Below are 26,571 nucleotides of genomic sequence, written 5' to 3'. Positions count from 1 at the left end.
TCCACGTTTAAATGTACCCAAGTCCTGTTTATGGCATGATTATCTTGTTTCCTATCTGAGATTAGCAGCTGTAGAGTCATCTTTGAATTCCAACATGTGTTTTTCATTTTTAGATCTGCTTTCGCCCCTTGACATCCTATGGCACTAATTTCTTGGTCACGGCATTTCTGTCTTGGTCTGAGTTTGCTCACCTCTGACCTTGCTGCTGCTGCTTTAGCTGCTGCTTCACTGAATATACTGCTTTTGAGTCCTCTGTGCCCTGTTATTGTTGTTCCGTCGCTCAGAAGTGTCTACCTCTTTGTGACCCCATGGACTGCAGCACACCAAGCTTCCCTGTCCTCTACTATCTCCCAGAGTTTGCTCAAACTCATGTCCATTGAGTCAGTGATGCCATCCAACCATCTCATCCTCTGTTGTCCCCTTCTCCTCCTGCCTTCATTCCTTCCCAGCATCAGGGTCTTTTCCAATAAGTCAGCTCTTCCCTATTAGATTTAAAAACACTCCTTGCTTTGCACTATTTTCAAAGAGGGCTTCTCCCCTGTGGACCCTTAAGGGCTCTGAAGTTGCTGTAATCAAGCCCCAGTTCTAGCACTTATCAACTATATTAACCTTGAATATGCTGTAAATAGCTGAAGCTCCAAGACTCATTGGAAAAGACCCTGATGCTGGGAAAGACTGAAGGCAGGAGAAGGGGACGACACAGGATGGAATGGTTGGATGGCATCACAAACTCAATGCACATGAGTTTGAGCAAGCTCCAGGAAATGGTGAAGGACTGGGAAGGCTGGTGTGCTGCAGTCCACGGGGTCTCAAAGAGACAGACACAGCTGAGTGACTGAACAGCAACATGTTGTAAATATTCTGACTCGGTTTTCTCATGTGTTAACTGAGCAGTAATAATAGCAATCAGGTTATAGGGGTGTCAAGGGCTTGAAGTCAGAACACACTTGAAGTACATTCGCTGGCACGGTCTACTGTTCAGGCTGTTAGTCCTAATCAGATCAAGTCTTTCTCCCTTCACCCAGCTTCCATTGTTTTTCATATTGTGCTACTCTCTAAGCATTTAGCTTTAACCTTTAAAAACTATAAACTTGATCTGTAATCAGTTCAGTCTCACTGACCTTTTATCCCCTTCCCTTCCAATCAGACCTTTGCATATATGTAAACCTGGACTCCTGGAAATATGTACGCCTGCACGGCTGGATGCTTCAGGATTTTCTACCTATGGTATCTTCCTTTATGTTTACATTCTGCCCATCCTTTAATAACCCCACTCAAAGATCCTCTTTTCTGTTGTGTTTTTTCAACACTATACAACCATGGATTATTTTGTTTACCTTTAAATAATACCTTGTTGTTTAGTACTTTTATTTAAATTTTTAAACATTTTGGGCCATACCTCGAGGCATATAGGACCTTAGTTCCCTGATCAGGTCTCAAACTTGTGCCCCCTGTGTTGTAAGGCAGAATCTTTCTTAAAAAGTTTTTAATTTTATATAGGAGTATAGCCAGTTAACAATGTTGTGGAGTATAGCCAGTTAACAGGGTTGTGATAGTTTCAGGTGGACACCAAAGTGACTCAGTCTTACATGTAAAAATGTCCGTCCTCCTCAAACCTCCCCTCCCATCCAGACTGTCACATAACATTGAGCAGACTTCTCTGTGCTGTACAGTAGGTCCACTGGTTAACTATTTTAATTATAGCAATGTGTACATGCCCATTCCAAATTCCCTAACTGCCCTTTCCCCCTGTTGTTCTGCACTGGTAACCGTAAGTTGTTCTCTCTGAGTCTGCTTCTGTTTTGTAGATAAGTTCATATGTATCATTTGCTTTCAGATTCTGCATCTAAGGACTGTCATGCTGAAGGCAGAATCTTAACCACTGGGCCACCAGGGAAGTCCCAGTTCAGTACCTTTATGTGGAAGCTATTTCCTTATCTGAGCTGTAAGTCCCTTCTGGACTGGACTCCTGTTTTCAACTACTGTTCTAGCCTGGCCAGTGCCAGGTACTTAACATCTTGACTGAAGCTTGCTACTTGGTAACATTCATGCTCTGGGGTTGAAGTCTTTTTTTGGCCAGGACTACTTTACACGTGAATGAATATTGGTACTTGTGGACTCAGCAAGAGCTGGTACTGCAGGAGTATGATGGTGGGGTATAAGGTGGACAGGATTTCTGCTTGTGTTTGGAGGGAAGGCTGCTGTCAGACCTGGGAGGAGAGTGTGTTCAGTAGGGCGTGGGAGGCCCAGGTCGTACCTAGAGCAGAGGGAGTCTATCTAGTCTGGGCTCACCCTGAGGAAGTGGGGGTTACACAGAACCTGAGCATGGCTGACAGCATGGGGGCCTGTAACAGTGTTTCAGGCCGGGGGATCAGTGTCCATGAAAACTGGGAGCTGAGACAAAGCTTGTTGTGGTGTAGACTGCAGGTATTTAAGACTGGAACTCTCTGGTTTTTTTTCCTTATCAATTTTTAATTGAAGTATAATTGATTTACAGTGTTGTGTTAATTTCTGCTGTACAGCTAAGTGATTTATTATTTTTTTCCCCTATGATTTCCCTGGTGGCTCAGATGGTAAAGCGTCTGCCTACCAGGACAGAATGCAGGAAACCCGGGTTCAATCCCTGGGGCGGGAAGATCTCCTGGAGAAGGAAATGGCACCCCACTCCAGTATTCTTGCCTGGAAAATCCCATGGACGGAAGAGCCTAGTAGGCTACAGTCCATGGGGTCGCAAAGAGTTGGACATGACTGAGCGACTAAGTGATTTATTAAATATTCTTTTCCCCTATGGTGTTCACAGTATTGAATGTAATTCCCCAAGTTGTACAGTGGGACCTTGTTGTTTATCCGAGACTGGGGCACTGAATGTGAAGGGGAATATGATCTCGGATGAGCTGGTGAGGGGAGGAGGGGTTATATTCTCTAAGGTCTTCTTAAGCCATGTTCTAGATTTTTAGGTTAGATTCTAAGAGCAAGTTTTCAGGTCAGAAGTGAGCTAATACATTAGGAAGTGAGATAATACAAGATAGACATGCGTGAATGTATACACACACAAACACACAGCTTTTTTTTAAACAATTGCTCTTTAGTCATGTGGAGGCAGACAGTTGTAGGTCCATAGTGAGGATGATTGGGAGGCTGGTGAGGTGCGAGGTGGTGTGCAGTGGGGGGAAGTGGGCTAATTGGGCTAATTTCAGGAACATGAGGAGGATGACAGGCGTGGTGAATGGTTGAATGTAGGAGGGAAGGAGGGATTAGCCTCCACAGGGACCCTGAGTGTTCTGATGTGGGCCTCCAGAGGCAGGTCTGGGAAGTAGCAGGAAGACGTTCATTTTTAAACGTGTTGCATCTGAGGGGTGTCTGCACATGGAGTGAGGAGGCTGTTGGTCACAGGCTGGATCTTGGGCGGGAAGGGGGAGAACTACAGCTTCTGTTTACGGGTGACGATTGTTCCTTCATTTGCTATTCTTTAGTGGCAACATTTTCGGGTTCAACAGTACCTTTCAGGTATGGAACATAACAATTTTAGCTGACTGTTTCCCAAAAGTCTGTCCAGTACTGTTATTTAAAAGGCACAATGTTAGGCTCTGGGCAGATACAAAGAGGGATATTATCTAGTTTTCCTCTTGGGACCTTAGCATTTAAAGATAAACTACCTAAACATTGAACAAAGCAGAATGAAACATGATTAGAAAGGCAAATAATGAGGGTCGCTGTTTGCTGATTATTTATGGTGCAGACTTTGAAAGCATGCAGAAACCCAGGAGGGCATGGGGAGAGGGAGGGAGTTGATTTTTACCGGAAGTTAGGTTTCTTTCCCTTTCAGTAGCAGGAAGCAGGGAGGAGGTTGTCCAGGCAGCCTCCAAGATTTGTGGTCTGAGCAGGGTGACACTCGAGTCTGTGTGGTGTGGGCCCAGCGTGAGCATTGGGTGCATGGATTGTTCTGTAGATAGGTTTTACTACTGGTTATAGGGAAGTCAGAGTTCTAGTCTATTAAAAATCTATGAGAAAATTAGCATATTTTATGAACCTGTATTGTTTGCATGGTGTTAATGTTGTGTGAAATACTATTGATGGTTGAAGAATATGGGGCACAGTTTAGAGAGCCTTAGTGACTCTAAATGTAAGTACTTGACTTTGCCAACAAAGGTCCGTCTAGTCAAGACTATGGTTTTTCCAGTGGTCATGTATGGATGTGAGAGTTGGACTATAATGAAAGCTGAGCGCCGAAGAATTGATGCTTTTGAACTGTGGTGTTGGAGAAGACTTTCGAGAGTCCCTTGGACTGCAAGGAGGTCCAACCAGTCCATCCTAGAGGAGATCAGTCCTGGGTGTTCATTGGAAGGACTGATGTTGAAGCTGAAACTCCAATAGTTTGGCCACCTGAAATGAAGGGCTGACTCATTGGAATTTGGGAGAGCTGACTCATTCCCACCTGATGCTGGGAAAGATTGAGGGCAAGAGAAGGGGACAACAGAGGATGAGATGGTTGGATGGCATCATTGACGCGATGGACATGGGTTTGGGTGGACTCCAGGAGTTGGTGATGGACAGGGAGGCCTGGTGTGCTGCGGTTCATGGGGTCATAAAGAGTTGGACATGACTGAGTGACTGAACTGAACTAGTCAACATTCTGAGATGTGTATCTCTATGCATGCATGCATACTAAGTTGCTTCAATAGTGTCCAACTTTTTGCTACTCTATGGACTGTAGCCTACCAGGCTCCTCTGTCCATGGGATTCTTCAGACAACAAAACTGGAGTGGGTTGCCATGCCTCCTCCAGGGGATCTTCTCGACCCAGGGATCGAACCCAAGTTTCCTGCATTGGCAGCGGTTCTTTACCACCAGCACCACCCAGGCGTCACTTTGTCTGTCTAGGGATGGGAAGTCTAACAAATGCAGGGCTTTGAGCTGTTAATGTAAAGAGTGACTCCTGGGAGAGAGGCACTTGCATCTTGTGATGGCCTTCTTAATGCTATTGCCTGAAAGTAGAAGACTTTTAGACTCTTTGGTTTCAAAAGTTCTTAATGATGATCCCTTAGGTGTTAAGGTGGGTGTGGGAGGGTTTTCATATTTCACTCAGTTTACTCTCCCTACTGTGGTAAATAACTGCTTACGGATGTTTCCAGTTGCCTGGTAACTGTACCAGTAAAGAGGTCACCTAAGAGATCTGGACAAATACATTGATCCAAGTGCTGTTACTCTTTTTTAGGCTGATCTTTCTCTCGATAGAAGTCTTTTGTGATTGTGCCAAATGATACAGAAAAGACTTCTGGTTAATTTAGATGGCACTGACTTACCAGTCTCTTTCAGTCTGCTCCAGGTAACATTTGAACCTTTACACCAGGTAGTTTTGATCATAAAATGATATTGTGGGTTGTTTCACTTGGTTGGTGATGAAGTCACTATTTTTCATAGGAGGGTAGTAAGGTTTAATAACTAGTGTATGAAACATCTGAAACTGCTCCAGCATCTCCAGCCATCAGTTTCTGGATAGGCTTACACCTTCCAGTTCTTTTTCTTCCTTCCTTTTATGTGTTTTTAAAAGTGAAAGTATGTACGACATTAAAATCCAAGCAAATTTTTATGAGTGTTCAGTTAATGAATCTAGTTGAGGGAGGCCTTTAGCTGTATTTGATGATTCATCAGCAGTTGCTACTGGAACTGAATTATTTTGTAGTACTGTTTTCAGCTGTTAGGTGGTTGCAAATCACAATTCCACAAAATGTCACCACTTTTCATTATTTGAGTCTCTATCAATACCTGACATTACCTGTGTTAATTATTTTATATATATACACATTGATGTATATGAATTTATATCATGTATTTAATACATGTACAGATAGAAATAAAACTTTTACAAGTACATAAAGTACCCTTGTCGCAGTATAACATGATGGAGTTTTTACAAGTTGGACACACCTGTGTAAATAGCAGATGTATTTGCATATATTTCAGTATACTTTACAAGTAATTACCTTAGGTTCACGTAACAGGAAGAAACGTTAATCTACGGCATGAATCTAGAAGTGCGTTATAGTTTGGCTGAAGATGTCTGATTGTTTACATCTTGGGTATCTTTTTGACTTAAATGCTAAAGGTCAAGCTACGTAGGCTAGAATCGTGATCATCCACCAGTCTCAGTGTCAGAGGTGATTCTTAGTCTTGCCTCCTTCAGCTGCCCAAGTGCATCATTGTTGCTCCAAAGCTCTATGGGAGGACCTCAGCCCTGCCCTTAGACTTCTGTCAAGGAAGATGGATTTGTGTATGTCTCATGAAAGTCTTGTGAAACACTTGTTTGAATGAAGCAGTATTTAAACTCAGGTATGTATACACATATATGTATATATGTGTGTGTGTGTATACGCACATACATTATACTAGCTATTTTAAAATACACTCCTGGATCAAGCCAGTAGCATGAGCACAGCATTGTTATATGATGTTTTATGGATGGACTGAATTTTACTGAACTGTTAGTTGATGTGATGTTGACAAGTGTTGTCAGGAAATTAGTTTATGCTGTGCTTAGTTGCTCAGTCATGTCCGACTCTTTGCAACCCCATGGATTGTAGCCCTCTAGGCTCCTCTGTCTTTGGGGATTCTCCAGGCAAGAGTACTGGAGTGGGTTGCCATGCCCTCCTCCAGGGGTTCTTCCCAACCCTGGGATCGAACCCAGGTCTCCCTCATTGCAGGTGGATTCTTTACTGTCTGAGCCACCAGGTAAGCCCAAGAATACTGGAGTGGGGAGCATAGCCCTTCTCCAGGGGATCTTTCCAACCATGGAATAGAACTGGGGTCTCCTGCATTGCAGGTGGGTTCTTTACCAGCTGAAATACCAGGGAAGCCCGAAATTAGTTTCCCTTCTCAGACAAAGATGGGTTTCAGAGTCTGTGACCACGGTCTGTGCACAGGTGTCCCTGCTCTTCCCAACAGGACAGGCTGCACCTGGCAGCTCTGCTTGAGTCTACCCTGCTTAGAAATTGGGAGCACTTTTGGCCCTTCTGAATTGTTTAGTGGCTAAGTTGCATCTGACTCTTTTGCAACCCCGTGGACTGTAGCCCACCAGGCTCGTCTGTCCAGTGGATTTCCCAGGCAAGAACACTGGAATGGATTGCCATTTCCTTTTCTGATTTTTTTTTTTTTTTTTTTTTTAGTGTTTCACGTTTTTATTTGTGCATTAATGGCATCCTACTTTCCGGGTCTTAGTTGCAGTACATGGGATCTTCGATCTTCAGTGTGGCATGTGGCATCTTTTAGGCTGTGGCATGCTAATAACTCTTAGTTGTGGCACATGGGATCTAGTTCCCTGACGAGGGATCAAACCAGGGCCCCCTGTGTTGAGAACGCAGTTTTAGCGACTGTACCACCAGGGAAGCCCAGTAGCATCCTGTGTTTAGGATGATGTTATTTTTCTCCTTTTGTACTTTTCCTTATTGTTTACATTGTTTATAATGAGTGTTCATCGCTTCCCCTCACAACAGGAGCTTTTTTCCTAAATTAACTTCATTGAGATATTATTTTTTATTTCTGTTATTTATCTATCATAAAATGCAGATTTCAAGTGACTCTCTCTGTGAATTCTGACAAATTTATACCACCAGTCAAGACAGGATATTTCATCACTCTACAAAGTCCTTTCCCAGTGAGTCGCCCCAACCCCAGCTCTGGCAGCTACTCAACTGCTTTCTGTCTCTTTATACTACATGTATCTTTTCTAGTTTCATGTAGATAATACAATACAATATATAGTCTTTTTGTGACTGGCTGCTTCTGCTCAGCATAATGTTCTAAAAAATTAAATCTTATACAATGCTTAAAGGCTACTTTTCATTTCCAGTTATTACAAAATATTGCTATTGATTAATATTTTAATTAAAGCACCCCAGTTGCCATCCATGACAAAGCAGAGCATTTCTACCTTTAATTATTGTGAATATGGTTCTCTGGAGCCTGCCAGCTGTTTTGCTTACTGTTGTACTAAAACATCCAAAAGCAGATGGTTGGGGGCAGTCCCATCCTTGCTGTTTGTGTCATTCAAGGAAAAGTAACATCTGCTTATTTCAAAGAACTTTCATCTTCAAAACAGCTCTCTCCTCCTCAAAACCAGTAGCCCAAGCAGTACAGCTGCTCATATCTAATAAATTCCAGTCCAGCCGCTTCCTCAGAGCCGTGCTTAACTTGTGATTGTTTGGTATTTTCATACATCTTTTACAATAAACTTTCATTTCCTACTGAACAGCTAAGAAAATAGGACGGGGGGAGGTGGTGGTGGGATGAATTGGAAGATTGGGATTGACATATATACGCCATTGATACTAGATATAAAATAGATAACCTATGGTATAGCACAATAAACTCGACTCAGTGCTCTGTGATAACCTAAATGGGAAGGAAGTCCAAAAAAGAGGGGATATATCTGTAGCTGATCTACTTTGCTGTACAGTAGAAACTAATACAACATTGTAAAGCAACTGTACTCTCCCCCAAATTAAGAAAAAATTAAGTAAATCTAAAAGAAAAAAAGGCCGGAAGATATTCATGTCGTGCAGAGCCTTGGAAACTGAATTTTGACCTGCATTGAGTAGTTTATTTATTGCTCATTTATATATTTGGCTCCTTTTGTGTGGTTTGTCTTTTTTGCTTGCTAGACTTGATTTTGGATGCACACAGCAGTAAGTGGCAGCTTGCAGTGAACAGTAGTGGGGAGCAAGACCTTAGTTCCCAGACCAAAAGTCTTAACCACTGGACCTCAGAGGCCAGCAACTGGTTCCTGGACTCCTAGTCCTCCTTGCCTGCTTTTACAGAAAGAATCCTGGTGAACAGACAGAAGGTAAAGAGAATACTTAAAAAAAAAAAAAGTTTATTGAAAAGTACAGCAGAATTCAGAGTTGCATCTTTGGGAGTTTAAATCCTTTATAAGGTGGCTGTTTTCTGGGCCTTTGTCATCTCTTAGGCCAGTCATATTGCTTTGCCCTGCCCCTCCCATGCTAATTTGTCTCAGGACCCTCCTCTGGGTGCTCATGCACCCCTTAGCCAAGATGGATCTCAAAGTGAAGGCTTCTGGGAGGAGCAAGACTCCTATGGCCTGGTGTTGCCCCTGGACTTTAGATCCCTAAGGAGCCTTTCGGTGTGTGTAGTGTCTCTTGTCCCAAGAAGCGGGGTGGGCAGAGATCCCTTAATCCTTTGCTCAAATAGGGTTTTGCCCGCCTCTGTTCCTGCCATGGCTATTATCCAAAGGTGTTTATAAGAGACAAGGCCCCATTTCTGTTGTACTTCCGTTTCTGGAGGACAAACAGGAGGCTGATTGTAAATCCCTTCCCTGGAGCCCACCTATCTCTTGTCTCAGGAAATGGAAACAGGAAGCCAGTTGTACATGTCTAACCCAGAGCCCGTCTGTCTCCTGCCTCCAACTAGCAGCTCCATGAATACACGGGCCATGTCTTCCATTCCCCACTGTGTACTCGGCACTGAAAGGCAAGGGACCGCCTTGTAGGAAATCTTCTCACATTAGTTGACTCACTGAGTGATTGAGTCTATGCAGAGTTCATCAGAGATTTCCTGGAGGGCCAGCTTGTAATTGTCTGATGCTTCGCAGGCTTCGTGACTCTGATGGCAGCTACTCAGCTCTGCCATTTTAACCCCTGCGTGTTGTGCACACTGGTTGAATGAAGGGGACTGTGCACCAGTGAGCCTTGATGTGTAGAAATGGCCAGCTTGCTATAGTCTGCTGGCTCCCACAGACAGTGTATCGTGATAACATATCTGATTAGGTTCCCTATGATGTAGATTTTACCCAGAAGGCAGCCTGAGTGCAGGGAGCACTTGGGTTGCCTGTTGGTCAGAATTAACTGAAACAAGACCCAGTTCCTGAGCTCTGACTACATGCTGGACACCCTAGAAACTAGGACACAGAGACTGGCTTCCTGACTAGGAGAAGCAGACATGTGAGACACAATGAGGCAGGCAGTCCTCAGGGCTGTGAGGGGGACACACGTGGGTCTTGGGATGTTGGAGCTGTGGGATGATGGGCTGGGTGCGTGTGCCGAGTGCTATCCATGGGCTACCTGCTTTACTTCACAGCAAAGCTTTGGAGAAAATACTACCAGGACGTGAAGCTCAGGGAATCAGGGGACGGAGACAGGCCTTGTGGTTTGGGTCAGGGAAGGGTTATCTTAGAGTCAGACTCAGATTCAGGTCCTGCCCAACCTTTTCCTTTCAACCTGGGCCAGTTGTTGACCCTTAAAACTCAGAGGCTTGTTGTGAAGATCAGATGTGTCTTACAAATCAGTTAACACAGAAACACTCATACTTGGAAATTTTCAGGTCATGAGGTTCTTGGGTTGAAGGCTAAAAATACATTGGAAATGTAGGTCTGGAAAATTTAAAAACCCATCTCTCCTTCCTACTCCACTTACTATGCTCATAACCTTTCACTAAAAAAAAAAAAAGCACAATTTGTGTTAAAATATATTAATTGACTCGAGCAAATTAAAGCTATGGAATCTATTTCTTGGTGGTTGAACAATGGAATCTATTTCTTGGTGAGAAACTTAGAGGAACTTTACACCGTGAAACTATAAGAAAAAGATTCTAAGTAGAGTTAATCTTTTTAGGTGTAAAGGCATCTTGATGTGAATTGGGCTCTCAATCCTGTCCCTTTCGGCTCTCCTATGTTTTATCACTTACCCAGGGTTACTTTTTGCATCTTGAATTTCTTGGCTCAGGTCTGCCTGTGTAGAAACCCAGTGCCTCTATGGGAACTTGGGGAAGTCTCCTCTTTTCACACCTGACTTCTCAAAGGGCTGTGTGTGCTGAGCACTGCTGTTTCCTTAGGGCGTGTTCACAGTGCACAAGGCGTGTTCACAGTGCACGAACGGTACTCATTTCTTCCTTTCTGACCATCACTATTTGCAGATGTATCTTTGCCAGGTTCTGCCCTTGAAACCTGCCTTCCTACCTCCACCCTCCATCTAATAAAACTGGGATGATGGTGGGTGTCTTCTAAGCAGTGTTTGTCTTTCTCTGAGTATAGACAGCCTTTGGAGATGATTGATGCCTTTTCCTTGAAACTCCGTCCCCTTCGCATCTGCGATGGTGTCACTGAATTCACTCTTTAGACTCAGCTCTGAGCACGTCCTTGCCATCCTTCGCTCCCTCCCCTCATAAACTCCTTGGGTTGGCATTCAGGATCCTTCTTCGCTGATCGTAGCTCCTACTTCCATTCCAACACTTACCTTGTATTTTCTCCCAACTGTAATAAACAGTTTCCTTAGCGTGTCTCCTGCTTCCCACTCCCATATGTTTGCTCAAGCTGTCGGAGCCGGCGGGGATTCGTGCTGGGGCTCCGCAGACTCTCCTGGCATTTCTGTAATACTCAGAAATTCTCTGAGGCCAGGATTGGTGTCTGTCTCGCTTGTCTCCACTCTAACTTGGTGGTCCAGCCAGACACCAGGAAGGTGGAATTAAATGCTGAGCCGCTCGTCTGCCCTTGAGGCCGTCCTTAGGCTCTGGTGGTTGGGTTCAGGGCTGAGTGGAGGTTCCCTGCATGGATGTCCTTTGTTACTGACCAGACTGGGATCCAGGGTCCTCCGGCTCAGTTGCTGCTCTGAGTCCCAGTCTCTGTTAGGCTGGGGCTTCTTCACTCAATCCTCCTTTTCTGGGGATGGACGCCTCTGGAGTGGAGAGAGTCTGGGGCTCGGGGCTCTGTGGAACTGCCTTCCTGGAGGGCAAACCACATCCCTCCCCACCTGACTCCCAGGTGTGTTAGGACACCTGCAAGGATAGAGACAGTTACCTGGTAGAGGAAGAGCCGCTGCCTGTTGCCTGTCCTCTCCTCTCAGTGTCTCACGACAAGACCACTTCTCCACCTGATATGTGGTCTGTTCTGTAGCACCAGCTGGGTGTTATAATTAACTTTTGACATTGTCTTCCTGGAGGCAGTGCCAGGTCAATCTCGCAAGACTGTCCTCCTTTTCCCCCATGCCAACCACAAATCCAGGCTGCACCTGTGTTCCTGACTCCCCAGGAATACATTGAAGGGTCCCACGACCCCCTTCTTGGATTCAGTTACTTTGCTAGAGTGGCTCACTAGATCACCTGTTTATTAGAAAAAGATGCAGCTTGGGAATAGCCAGATGGGAGAGATGCAGGGGGAGGGCATGGGGGAATGGGCAGAGTTTGCATTCCTTCTCCAGGTGCCATGTACCCTGCACCAACACCCGTTCACCAGCCAACTAGTTCCCTGAACTCAGCGTGTGTGTGTTAGTCGTTCAGTCGTCTCCGACTTTGCGACTCCATGGACTGTAGCCTGCTAGGCTCCTCCATCCATGGAATTCTCCAGGCAAGAATACTGAAGTGGGTTGCCATTTCCTTCTCCAGGGGATCTCAGGGATCGAACCCAGGTCTCTTGCATTGCAAGCAGATTCTTTATTGTCTGAGCTACCAGAGAAGCTCTCTGAACTCAGTCCTTCTGGGGTTTTATAGAGGCCTTGTTACACAGATATGGTTGATTAATTTCTCTGGCCATTGGTGATTGAACTCAGTCTCCAGCCCCTCCCCCTTCCCTGGAAGTCAAAGGAAGAAAGTGAAAGTCATTTGTGTCTGATCTTTGTGACCCCATGGACTATACAGTCCATGGAATTCTCCAGGCCAGAATACTGGAGTGGCTAGCTGTTTCCTCTCCAGGGGGCCTTTCCAACCCAGGGATCAAATCCAGGTCTTCCACATTTGCAGGTGGATTCTTTACCAGTTGAGTCACCAGGGAAGCCTGGAGGTCAGGGTGGGACCCAATGTTCCAACCCTCCAGTTGAGGTTGGTCGCTTGGCCAGCACCCCATCGTTAATGTGTGTATGTGTTAATCACTTCATTGTGTCACTCTTTGTGACCCATAGACTGTAGCCCACCAGGCTCCTCTGTCCATGGGCTTCCCCAGAGTTACCTTATTCACACAAGCTCAGGCGTGGTTAAAAGGAGTTTGTTATCAGTAACAAAAAATACTATTATTGCTCTTATCAGTTAAGAAATATCAGAAGTTTTTGGAGCCAGGTAGGGGAGCCAGGTAGAGGAGGAAGATCAAATATATGTTAATTATAAATCACATACCTACACTCTCCTGACAATTCCAGCCCTTGAGTCATGATGAAGTTTCCCACATCCATTAGATGTTTTGCCTTGCTCCTGTTTGAACTTTAAATTACTTATGACACCTGTGAAAGTAAGGCTGACTTTATTCAATAGAGGCCATTGCGATGAGTGGAGGGACCACTGTGGTGGGGTGTTGGAGTCAGGGGCGTGGTGGAGTGGGGAGACTGGACTCAAGTACACAGACAGCTTGAGCGAATAGGAGTTTATATCCAAAGTCAGGGGTCAGGATGGACATCCTTGTGCGGAGATTTACTGAAAGGGGAGAGCAGGGGAGGGACTGAGGATTCTGTCCAAACCAACCTAAGAGGATTCCTGTTGAAGGCAGGCCAGGGTGATGGGCCTTACCTAGGGGGTGGAGGGAGCTGGGCCCGACCAGATACCGAGGGTGGGAGTTTCTGGTTAAACTGGCTGAGAAGAATTCTTGCTGAAATTGGGCGATGCAGGAAGCCCTGGAGTCAGGCCTGGATTATGAAGGATTTCAGGGGATCCTGAGGGTGCTTGGTCAATGACAGGAGCTTCATTATGCTCTCAGCTGCAGCTCCTGGAAGTCTAAGCCAGTGGTCTTCTCATCTCCCTCTCTTCTCCCTGTTGCCCGCTCCTCTCCTGCCTGCAGCAGGGTCAGCTCCAGGATCCCTCCCCTGCTCTCCTGACTACCTGGGTCCTGCTTCAGAAATACCGCAGTGTTGATTTTAAAGGCCTTCCATGTATGTCTCATGAGCTAATCCAGTTTTTCATAGTCATAAACATTGATGGAAAAATGTAGCATCGGAGTACTTCAAGATCCCGCTGACAGTGGTGAAGTGTGCTATCATCCCCCCGCCCCCACTGTTTGATATGAACAGTTGCTGTTTTCTTAATATGTATTTGGAGAGCTATGCAAAGCACAGCCTCAGTACCTGTAACCCCCATCCTCCCATCACATCAAATCCCTAATTCCTTAAATTTCTAGAGCTCCTGGTGGCCTTTTCAGTGTGTTTAGGTACAAAGCAATTTGATTATGCTACCACCAAGGAATTTCAGTTTTCCTTAACAGTGTTTTGTAATTGCATCCGGCTGAAATGTGATCAGGTGCTTAGACACACAGATGAGCAGCAGCCTGAAGGCACCTCTTCTCACGTGTGAGACTGGGGTGTGTTAGGCTTGTCAAGCTTCTGGAGCAGGAGTTCTTGACCTGGGCACATGGACAGAGTCTTCTGGCTCCACGGTCTGCCTGGATTAGGTGCAGCTTTCTGTGAAGGTCGGTGGTTTTCACCAGATCCAAAAATATCACTGGATTCTGAAATGCCAAAGGCCATTGTACTCAGTATTATTTATGGAACTGAAATGGTAACATAAAACACGGGTGGCAGTTTTTAAATGTGCCTAGTTTAGGACTTGTGATGGTGGACACCTAGTGTATTGCATTGTGCCTTTTATTGAGCTGTGCTGTTTCACCCTAATTCATTAGTTCAGTCAAAAATTATAAATATGTATATATAGAGAGAACTCATCTATAGAAGTCTGGCAGCTTGTGGTTATCACATGAGCAGACGTTACCACCTCGCCAGTTGGAAGATGTTCCGTGTCAGTCACTGGAGGCTTCTTATGCCCATGGCTCACACTCAAGGGTCACCTGATGGGGAGAGCTGTGCTGTGGAGACGTATACTTGAAGGTCAGAGGAAGAATGGAGGTGGTGTTGACCTTGAATAAGGACTGTGACTTTTCACTGGTTCCTGGTGTTAAAGAATGGAGTTCAGCGGAATTGAACACTTTGGAGTTGATATATTTTAAAGAGTAAGAGTAAACTGGAGACTAAGACAGGGTGTTCCATTTGAGGAGCAGTTTCCCCTGCAGGGTTGAGCCCTGAGTGTTTTCCTTGTCTGATGTAGGCCCTTTCTTTGCCCCCTTATCTGTTCGTTGCAGCAGTAACCTGGTATTTCCACAGCCTCTGTTTTAATTTTCTGCTTCACGTAGAACTCTCTCCCCTAATACACAGCCTGCCCTCAGAGTGGGGACTGCACCATCTGTATCTCTGGCTCTGCTTGCCTGATGGAGTGGAAAGAACATGAAGTTCTAGACCGGGGTCTGTCTGCATCCTGTTGTGTGGATCTGGGACAGGAAGGGTGAAGTGAGGTGTAACCTGCCTCAGGGGGTCGTGGGTCACATGAAATCATAGCTGTGTATTCAGTATTGCTAGGATCTGCAGGAGTGTGTTTTTATTTCCTACTCTAAGTGTCAGCCTAAGTCGAAGTGTGTGCTCAGTCATGTCCAGTTCAGTTCAGTCATTCAGTTGTGTCTGACTTTTTGCAACCCCATGGACTGCAGCACGCCAGGCCTCTCTGTCCATCACCAACTCCCAGAGCTTGCTCAAACTCATGTCCATCGAGTCGGTGATGCCATCCAACCATCCCACCCTCTGTCATCCCCTTCTCCCGCTTTCAATCTTTCCCAGTGTTGGGTAGGTAGAACAGGGAAAAGGAGTCCAAAATGGTGGTGGCTACAAGACAAGGAAGGGAAAAGCCCGCGAAAATGAAACAGAAGAAGGTCTGAGGACTGGAGTGAGGACCTCAGGTAAAACGACACTCCTGGCTATTCCAATTTACATAGGACAGGCCCAGGGAGAGATAAACATATAAATAGAGGAGCCAAAGCTAGCTCTCTCTCCACCGCGCCCCCCAACCCCGTCCGCTGGGGCGCTCTTCTCCTCGTGTCTTTAGATCGACGTGCCCTCACTCCTCGAAGATGGATTTTCCTGCTATCTTCTAAATAAAATAGAGCTGTAACACTGATTTGTCTAAGACCTTTAACATGGTCCATTCGAGACCTGGGAGCTATAATATGGTCTATCCAAGACCTGAGAGCTGTGACACGCCGAGGGGGCTTTAATGTCCATCACTCCAAATCTTTGTTGTGACGAGACAAAGAATCGAGGAACATACACTCGCGTGACACCAGCATCAGGGTCTTTTCCAGTGAGTCAGTTCTTCCCATCAAGTGGCCAGAGTAGAGGAGTTTCAGCTTCAGCATCAGTCCTTCCAATGCATATTCAGGAACTGGAATGAATGCCGTGAACTCTAGCCCACCAGGCTCCTTTGTCCCTGGGATTCTTCCAGGCAAGGATACTGGAGTGGGTTGGCATTTTCTCCTCCAGGGAATCTTGCCGACCCAGGGATTGAACCTGTGTCTCCTGCATTGGCAGGCGGATTCTTTACAACTGAGCCACCTGAGCCCGGCTCTGTAAGAGTTAGCACATGATTATAAATGCCTTACCTGGAAACTTTTGTGTCCACCCCTCCCCCCAACATAACCTGTCTGCCTTTTTCTCATTGAAAAACAAAAACAAAGCCTCCATCCGCAAACAAAAGCCTGCTTCCTTGTTTATTGCATCTCTGTAAGGTACCTCAGATCTTTGGGGGGAAGGAGTCAGTATGAATTCATAAATACTTCTTTTAACTGTTTATATAATTTTTTTCCTGAAGAACATTGGTAGTTCTAGAATATCTTATGGGTGATTTAAAACAAAACAAAAATAAAACATAATTCTTTTCATCTTTGAAAGATACTTTTGTTAGGAGTTGATAGTGGTGTCCTATTTTCTGCGACCTTGAGAGGCAAGTATGCAAGAAGCTTCCTTGGAGCTTACAGGTAATTCTGATGGACCATTTATTGACCATGATACATGACTCAATGTTTGCTGACTATTATATGTCAGGCACTGTGAATGCCTCACACTTTGAGGAAGACATTGTTATTTCTGTTTAGGGGGAAAAGAATGCTGTAGGTGGCAGAGCTTGGATTTGAGTCCAGGTTTGAATGACTCAGAAGTCCAGTGATTGTTTGCCCTGGCTGTACTGCTGATTCACGGGGGAGCCTTATGGGTGCTGGTGAAATTCTGTTTCATGGCTTACATTTTCTTCAGTACAAACTAACTGTGATTATAATGTTCATGTCTGTGATTAATAATGTTCTCGATGTCTGAGTTACCAGTTAATTTATTTCTGTTGTCTTTTTCTGTTGGCTCTGTCTCTTGATATGTCTGGTAATTTTTGGTTGAATATTGGACATTGTAAAAAATTACAGTGTTGTAGCCTACTGGGGTCCCAGCTGAAAGCTGGTGGGATTTAGTAATTCTCCTCTGCCTGGCGGGGCCCCAAAGTCCAGTTTTTATCTTTCCAGCTAGATGAGATAGACTGTCTCTGCTCAGCTTCTCAGTCCCTCAATTGCCAAATTCTATTAACTTCTCATCCCTGTGGCTTGGTTTGTTAATGAACCTGTGAGTGCTTTGAGAAGAAAGGCAGCTCAAACTGCTCGATTCATTGCTTTGTGCTTCTTCTCCCTGGAATTCTGGCCCCTCAAGTTCTAGTTGCCCTATTAGTTCTTGAAGTTCAGTTTTTGTCTTCCCAGCCCAGTCACACTGACTGAGGCTCTTTTTAACTCTGTGGGGTTTTTTTTTTTCTTTTTTTTATAGTTAAATTTTTTTTTTTTACTTTTTCTTTAAGCCCCCGCTGTGCAACCTGTGGGATCTTAACCACTGGACTGCCAAGGAAGTCCTAATTCTTTTTTTTTTTTAAACAATTGTCTTCTCCTTATCTTAACCTCTTTATCTGCACTTTTTACGAATTGGGAGAAACCGGTGTTGGGTACATCTCAGTTTATGTACTCTTTAAGGGTACATCTCAAGATCCCTTTTCTCCAGGATCTTGGCCAAAGTGGGACTTCCCACTTTGCAAGGTGTGTTTGTTTTCTTTTTAGCTTTCAGATAGATTAAAAAAATGTTTATCCATGTTTTCTAGTTGTTTTTTTCTTATTATTGTTTGGAATTAATTGTTAGGTGGAGCATAAACTGTTCTTTGTTAGTTTTTATAATTGTTACATTTATTTGTGCTTGACTTTTGAAGTTGACAATTAGCCAAAGACTGATTTTGATGGAATTTTATGACTTTTTTTTTAAAAGAAATAAAAATTTTTTTTTCTCAAAACAGATAATTGAACCTAATTGAATTTCATTAAAGGGACCTTCAGCTTTCAAGCTTTATGAAAGTAATTTTCTGTTTTGATTACATACGAATGTAATTTTATAATTTACTACTTTCTGAGAATTTTAATAAATGAAAATTTTATCTCTTTGTTTTTGCTTACTGTGAGACTATTTTAAAATTCTTAGATTGAAGATAAGCTAAAAATATTTTGAAAAACTGACACTTGGAAACTGTAAATACTGAAAATCCCTTTAAGTCCTCATATTGTAAATGATTTATATTTAGGATATTTGTTTTCCCATCCTCATGAAAAACTTTTGAAGTAATGCTTGAAATAATAAACAAGATAAATATAGAAGGCTAAGACTTTGGCATTAATTAAATAACATAATAAAAGATCATCTCACATTTGACCTTGCATACATACCTTGGTAATCCTTCTCTTTCTCAACCTAAATACCTCTTTGTGTGGAAGGTTACTGCATGAAGCAGTGGTACTAAGCAGACTGCTCTGGTATCTTAAAACACAGCATTCATCCTGTGCTTCCTAGACTAGTAATTTTTCAAACGTTTGGAAAGGCAAAATAAGCAGAATTCTTTTTTAAGCTCAGTATAACCTTTAGGTTGAATTATGAAGCTAGTTACACAGTTCGTTACTAAGGCTGAAATCCACTATTATTTTTATAGAACTCTGAATTGCTTAATTTGCTGCATGTCAAGGAAACTTTCAACACTATGTCAGAAACTAGTGAAGAAAAGAAAATTTAAAAAACATTTTACTTCTGGGTAATATTTTTAGTAGACTTTCATGCACTGGAGAGGGAAATGGCAACCCACTCCAGTGTTCTTGCCTGGAGAATCCTAGAGACGGGGGAGCCTGGTGGGCTGCCGTCTATGGGGTCCACAGAGTTGGACACGACTGAAGTGACTTAGCAGAAGCAGCAGCATGGAGACAACATTTATATAGAAGAGTATGAAATCACAAGAAATTTCAAGATAAATCAACACAAGTTATGAATGAAGATTTACTAGTAGAACTCCATAGAACTCTTGGAGATACATAGTTGGAAGAACATTATTTGTACATACTACCAGCACACTGCAGAGCTTGAAATATTCTTAATGATCAGTGAACAAGTCAAAGCATGTAAGATGCTGTAGAAACATTCACAAGTTTGTTCACTGATAGTATAGTGGCATTGATCAAAAGTATAAAGTTGTTTTGAAAAAAACTTTGTTTCGTTATTATTTTTTTTTCTCCACAGAGAAGCTTTTATATAAAAGTTTGCTATAAATCTGAATTCTTTATTAAGTGATACTGTTAAAAATAGTGAATCTAACAACATCCTAGCTGTCTTAAAGTTTAATTCTGGCCCTCCATCTTTCCCCATCCCCTTTTCTTATCTTTATACAAAGAAATGGAATCAGTATGCCAATTTCACTGTTTCATACTTCAGTGTCAGTAGACCCGAAGAAAGGTTTTGTCAAGAGTTTGAGTATAAGAAGAATTAGTTTTTCTGTGTGTAGATGGTTCTCACTTTGTGGATTTGATTTTAAATGTATTACCTTGTGTGAACAAAGTTTATTGTTGTTGGGGCTGTATCCGAAATATGAAGAGCTTAACTGTGCTTCATCAACAAGCTCAGAAGCAAGTATAAGAAAGTTTGTTTATAGAAACAAGCTTATTAAAAAATCTGAGCAGATTTTCTTTAGGTGTTTTGTATAAATTCTTTATGTAATATCTTCCCTAATACTTTGTATTTCAGTTTCCTGATCATAATTATAGGATATAAGGAAGGCATAGTTGATTTGTTTCCCCAAAAGCAGACATCCGGGCTCCAGAAAAATATTTCCAATCTGTGCCATGACGTGAAACATTGAACTGAATTTGCTGCTTTTTTATTCCGGTTAGCTCAGACGGTAAAGCGTCAGCCTACAGTGCAGGAGACTGGGGTTCAATCCCTGGGTCGGGAAGATCCCCTGGAGAAGGAAATGGCAACACACTTCAGTATTCATGCCTGGAAAATCCCATGGACTGAGGAGGCTGGTGAGCTACACAGTCCATGGGATCGCAAAGAGTCGGACACGACTGAGTGACTTCACTGACTTCACTTTTTTTTAACACTATGGAGGTGACTTCTAGGGGAGTCACTTATTTCTTAATCTACTGTGGGTGTTTTTGGGCTAGAGTCCATCTGTGGAGCCTAGAACCTTCTACGGGATTGTGGAGCATTTTGAAATGTATACAGTTTCTTGAGAACAGTCTGTATCCTTGCAGTTGGTCAGGCTGACATGCCTCGGAAAACCTCCAGTCCTCACCTTAACCAGGTGTGGTTGCCCGGTAACCTTTGGGCATGTGTGTACTTGCTCATTTATTCACTCAGTATATGTTAAAAAAAATTATTTATTTGGCTCTACCAGGTCTTAGTTACAGCAATTAGGATCTTTGACCTTTGTTGTGCCATGAGGGATCTAGGTCCCTGACCAGGGATCAAACCCGGGTCCCCTACATTGGAAGCGTGGAGTCTCAGCCATCAGCATACATTTAATGAGCTTCTCTGTGCCAGGGACTGTGGAATAGAATTTATATTTCTTAAGGAATCTTTGATTTCTTGGAGAGGAAAATCAGATACTTAAACATAAATGTATTAAATAAAATGATTGATTAAATAGGCCTTGAAACTGGTGATGGAATTGTGAAGTTTCGAAAGATGGCCATAGCGTTAAACCTTTTGTTTTTAATTATATAAGAATTGAATAAGTACTTCAGTTCAGTTCAGTCACTCAGTTGTGTCCGACTGTTTGCGACCCCATGGACTGCAGCACGCCAGGCCTCCTTGTCCATCACCAACTGTCTGAGTTTACTCAAACATGTGTCCATTAAGTCAGTGATGCCATCCAACCATCTCATCCTCTGTCATCCCCTTCTCCTGCCTTCAATCTTTGCCAGCATCAGGGTCTTTTCCAGTGAGTCAGTTCTTCGCATCAGGTGGCCAAGGTATTGGAGTTTCAGCTTCAGCATCAGTCCTTCCAATGAATATTCAGGACTGACTGCCTTTAGGATGGACTGCTTGAATAGGTTCTTAGAATCCTAAGAATTAGTAGGCTTTTCTTTAAAAGGTAACTTAGAACTCAGGACACTGTGGGTATGTTAGTTGTAGAAATTGTCTGGAGGACCACAGTCCTGTGGTTTGGCTGCAGCATCTGCAGAGGTCTGTAGAAGTTGCTGGTGTCCTTGGATTGTCCGTGTCTCTTCTCTGTTCATCTTCAGCTGCCCACCGCCCCTCGGGCCCTTGCCGCCTCCTCCTGCCCCAGAACCACCCCTGCCCTCTTGTCCCCTGTCTGGACATTGTCGTTCAGTTGCTCCCTCTTCCGCACACTGTTCCCAGTCTTCATACCCATGGGCCTTGGTCAGGCTCAATTCTGATGGCTGGGGTCTTCCGTCAGTGCCAAATAATGTACAGAGTGACATTTCACTCATCCTAAAAGAAGTGACATTCCTGGGCAGGAGTGTCCTGTTTACTGTCTGTTCCCTCTCCTCTCCTCCTCCCAGTGCTTCTCTACAGACTTTCTGGGATACATCTTAGTTATGCCCAGAAATGTTTCTGGTTGTTTAACCTACAGATATGACAGCATTCTGGTATTCTCTTTCTGGGTTGGGATGCTCTGGGATCCGAATTTTATTAGCTGGTTAAAATCCACCAGGAACAAGCATTTCAACAATATATTTGTAGAATTAAGAAAAAATGAGTTCCTACCTCTTTCCTACACATTCCCCCCCCCAAAATCTCTTTGCACTGAGTTTGAATGAGCCCCATAATTTGCAGATAAAAGGGGCGAGTGCTAAAAATTCAAGATTCTCCAGTTTCCATGTTGCAACAAGTTCATGTTTGTTGTTTGGTTGCAGATTCCTGCTGGAATCCTCCCCTCTCCCACCGACCCCACCCCAGGTCTCCCACCCTTATTCAGTGGTTTTCAAACCTGCGGTACATAGCGATTTGTGGAGGCTTTGAGTGTGGACCCCTGACTTTTGTACAGGCTCCCCTGTGTACACACGCCATGGGCTGGCTCCCTGAGGTCTCCCTGGGCTGATTGCGTGTGCTGGGGTGGGACATGGGTCCCCAGCCTAAACTCACCGTCGATGCTTAAGACAGTAAGCTTGACCTTGCTTTTCCTTGGCCATTCCTGTGCTTGTGGCTGGAGACCCAGCTAAAGAGGAGGCAGCAGAATGACTCAGTCAGGTGCATTCTGCCCTAGATTTCACTCTGAGATAAATCTTTTTCGTGGTTCTTTGCATAATACGCATTATCTCCACCCAGGATAATTCCATTGAATAGGTTTTAAATAATTATCTCTAGTCTCATTTTTTATTTGCTAGTTCAGCTATAATCTAGGAATCCTTAATATTTAAAAGGATAAGATCAGATATTCACTCAGGATAATTCAGCACTGATGTATTTATTAGTTGTGTTCGCTGTGCATGAGTGCTAAGTGACTTTGTCTGAGTCTGTGCCACCCTATAGACTGTAGCTTGCCAGGCTCCTCTGTCCATGGGGTTCTCCAGATAAGGATACTGGAGTGGGTTGCCCTGCCCTCCTCCAGGGGATCTTCCTGACCCAGGGATTGAACCCACATCTCTTCCATCTCCTGCGCTGGCAGTCAGGTTCTTTACCACTAGCGCCACCTGGGAATAGCTTTGCAAAATTAGTATTTAAGGACATATGCCCAATGCTTTTAGGTAATCCCTCCCTCCCTGAGACATCTATTACAACAATGTCATTGCTTTCCAGAGCAGTTCAGTTGCTCAGTTGTGTCTGACTGTTTGTGACCTTATGGACTGCAGTACACCAGGCTTCCCTGTCCATCACCAACTCCCAGAGCTTGCTCAAACTCTTGTCCATTGAGTTGGTGATGCCATCCAACCATCTCATCCTCTGTTGTCCCCTTTTCCTCCTTTCCAGATGGTCACTTTTTATTTTATTGGGCCTGTTCTTTCCCTCTTTCCTGTCTATAGCAATTTAATCTTCAGAGGTTAGGGCGAAGAAACACAATCCTTGAACCACAAGACAAGCAAGAAAGACAGCCCTTGAACTGCCAGACACGTTTAGCAAGATTTTCAGAATCTGTATACCTCTGATTTTTCTGTTAGAAATCTTGGCTCCTTTGTGAAATTAATGGTTTTAAAAATGTTCTCAAGTGGTTGAAGTGAAGTGAAGTTGCTCAGTCATGTCCGACTCTTTGCGACCCCATGGACTGTAGCCCAACAGGCTCCTCCATCCATGGGATTTTCCAGGCAAGAGTGCTAGAGTGGGTTGCCATTTCCTTCTGCAGAGGATCTTCCCAATCCAGGGATCGAACCTGGGTCTCCTGCATTGTAGGCAGATGCTTTACCGTCTGAGTCACAGGGAAGTCCCTCTGAAGTGGTTGAGGGCAGAGTAAAAAGAATCTTTCGGAGACACTGTCACAGTTTCTTCATCCAAAGAGATCACAGTGCAGTTGAAGACACCCCAGACATAGGACTGGACGTAGCACAGGTCTCTCTTTTTAGCAACTGGGAAGTGATGTCTCAGTTGAGTGGACACAATTGCTTGGTTTGCTTTGTGTAACTGTTGGAAAAATTCTGGAATTGCAAAACCAGAACTGAGAATGGATTAGGAACTAACTGGTTTAGGAATCTATAGACCAGAAGACCCAAAGCAAAAGAAACTGCCAAGATTTGAATGAAGGGGTAGAAGGGAGCAGGGGCCCCATGTGTTGGTGCAAATACACTGGAGTCAGGACACTGTGTGTTAAGAGTCTGGTCCATGGTGATGCTGCAAGTGGAGCCATAACTGCAGTGATGATACTGTCCTTGAAAACGTGGACCTTTCCCCCAGAGTACTTCAGTGTAAATTGATTGATCCATTGTTGCCTACTTGTTTCTTAGATAAATTCCTACAAATAAGTCAAGTTGTTGGTTCAGAAGGTATGAGATGTTGTGGGGAGGGGGGGTCATGTTTGGGAACGCATGTACACCCGTGGTGGATTCATGTCAATGTATGGCAAAACCAATACAGAATTGTAAAGTTAAAAAAAAAAAGAATACTAAAAAATAAAAATAAAAAAGAAGGTATAGACACATTTAGAATTTTGGTATATTATCATGTGGTTTCTTTCTTAAATAGGGAAAAAAAGGCATTTGTTCACATTACAGAAATATTGGATGTTTATTTTCATTTTCAAATTTCTAATTTATCAGAAATATAATTTTTAGGGTTTGCTACAGAGCTGAAGTTGTGAAAGCTGCTTTTGTTAATATGACTTAAATTCTCCTTTTAAAAAGTGAAATTATGGCACCCTCTGCTGAATTTGAAAGGAATTTCTGAATGGTAATGTGCAGGTTTGATTAAGAAAACAAATAAATGTGCATTTTAGACTTTCTTGTCCCTTGTATGGTGATTTTTGTTACTGGTCATTATTAGGCAGTGTGATGATGGATAGTTGATTAAACCCATATTTTTTTTCCTGTGAGGAGCATTTTTAAAAATTTATTGTTTAAACTTTTTGTTTTACATTGGAGTATAGCCAATTAACAATTTTGTGATAGTTTCAGGTGAACAGAAAAGGGACTCAGCTATACGTACACATGTATCCATTCTCCCCCAAACTCCCCTCCCATCCAGACTGCCACATAACATTGAGCAGAGTTCCTGGTGATGTACAGTAGGTGCTTGTTGGTTATCTATTTTAAGTATAGCAGAGTATACATGTCCCTCTCAAACTCGCTACCTATCCCTTCCCACCGTTCTTCTCCATTGGCAGCTGTAAGTTTTTGCTCTAAGTCTGTGAGTCTGTTTCTGTTTTGTAAATAAGTTCATTTGTATCATTTCTTTTTAGATTCCACATAGAAGGGGTGTCATGATATTCCTCTCTCTCTGACTTCACTCAGTATGACAATCTCTACGTCTGTGTTGCTACAAATGGCATTATTTCATTCTTTTTAATGGCTGAGTAATATTCCATTGTATGTATTAAACCCATAGTTTGATGTGGGCAGAAGATCTAGAGTGAGCAAGTCTACAGAGGCAGGAAATAATGGGGTGTGCAGAAAATTAGAGTGAGTCCATGTGATGCTTTGCAATGAAAGAAACTGGTAAGAACAGAGGGCTGGTATCCTTTTTGGAATTTAAACTTTATCATGAACGTGCAGTTGAGTCATTGGATAGTTTTTTCCCCAGCAGTAACCGGATTATTTAATATCTTAGAGGATGCTGGCATCAGGGGGCAGGAGGGTTGGAGGTGGGGACAGAGCAGCTGGAGAGTCAGGCATTTACTAAGTAGGGTCCCAGAGAGAGAGAGAGAGAAAGAGAACGAGAGACAGACAGACAGAGTTCTGAGGAGCTGGGTAATATACTTGGTTTGTTTGTAAAGAAATTTCATCACAAAACTTCAAGCATACAGGAAGGTAGAAAGAACAGTACAGTGAATACACACTGTGATCCTGATTCTTCTCTCTCTCCTTTCCCTTCCCCTCTTTCTCTCTCCTGGAGTATTTGAGAGTAAGTTGCAGATGTCTTTACTGGACATTCTCAGTACATCAGCAAGCATCTCTCCAGAATGACTTCATGGGAGAGATGTCCAGGGAGATAAAATCTGGAAAGTTTAAGATTTGAGGGTAGAAATGACAGGTTCTGTTATATACTGTAAGAGGTGGCATGAGGGCACAAAGGCTTGGTTTAATGGTTAGTTTGTGCTTCCCTGGCATTTTCCGCTTTTCCTTTTGAGACACTGGGAGATGGATATATGGTGAACACTTAACATTTTAAATAGAAACTTTCAAAAGTTTTTTTTTTCATATCAGAAAAAATGTCAAGCATGCTCAGTGGTTGAAGAGGCCAGTGTTCTTGGCTGAGGCCATGGCCCAGGCCGCTTCTCCCAGGGAGGAGAGAGAGGTCACTGCAGAGGAGGAGGCCAGCCTTCCCCTCGAGGCGGAAGAAGGGCCAGGCCCTTGGATGGTGTGAGAAGGCAGGTGTGCACTAGTGCAAGCATCATCTGACCCACCCATGAGGCAGACCATGCACACACACCAGGCAGGCCCCTGCCACCTGCACAGGCTGCTTGCCTCGGGGTGGTATAGAGTGGGGAGCCGGAAGTGCCAGTGGACACTGGGCATCAATGCTGACATTTGAAGATAGGAAATTTGCCGACTCTGGTCTAATAACTTTCACATCGTGATGAATGGGACTAGCAACTCTCCCTCCTCTGGGCAGGAAAACTAGGAAGGGGGTGGGCAGAGGCATATGATACCCACCCTGCGATCTATAAAATAGATAACTAATAAGGACCTGCTGTACAGCACAGAGAACTCTACTCAGTATTCTGTAATGGCTAAGAGGGAAAAGAATATAAAAAAAGAGCAAATATTTAGCTATGTATAACTGAATCACTTTGCTGTACCTGAAACTAACACAACGTTGTCAAT

At 43.6% G+C, this 26,571-nt stretch overlaps 1 protein-coding gene across 1 annotated transcript in view; it reads left to right on the top strand.

The window, feature by feature from the left end:
- The window catches only part of MPP7 (membrane palmitoylated protein 7), a 226,725-nt gene that overhangs the window by 17,523 nt on the left and 182,631 nt on the right, over positions 1 to 26,571 (top strand). The gene's annotated exons all lie outside the window — the stretch shown is intronic.

Source organism: Oryx dammah, unplaced genomic scaffold (assembly GCF_014754425.2).
Source record: "Oryx dammah isolate SB20612 unplaced genomic scaffold, SCBI_Odam_1.1 HiC_scaffold_10, whole genome shotgun sequence".
In the NCBI taxonomy this organism is placed as follows: Eukaryota; Metazoa; Chordata; class Mammalia; order Artiodactyla; family Bovidae; genus Oryx; species Oryx dammah.
The sequence above is the reverse complement of the archived record's forward strand: the minus strand, read 5'-3'. Positions and strand labels throughout refer to the sequence as shown.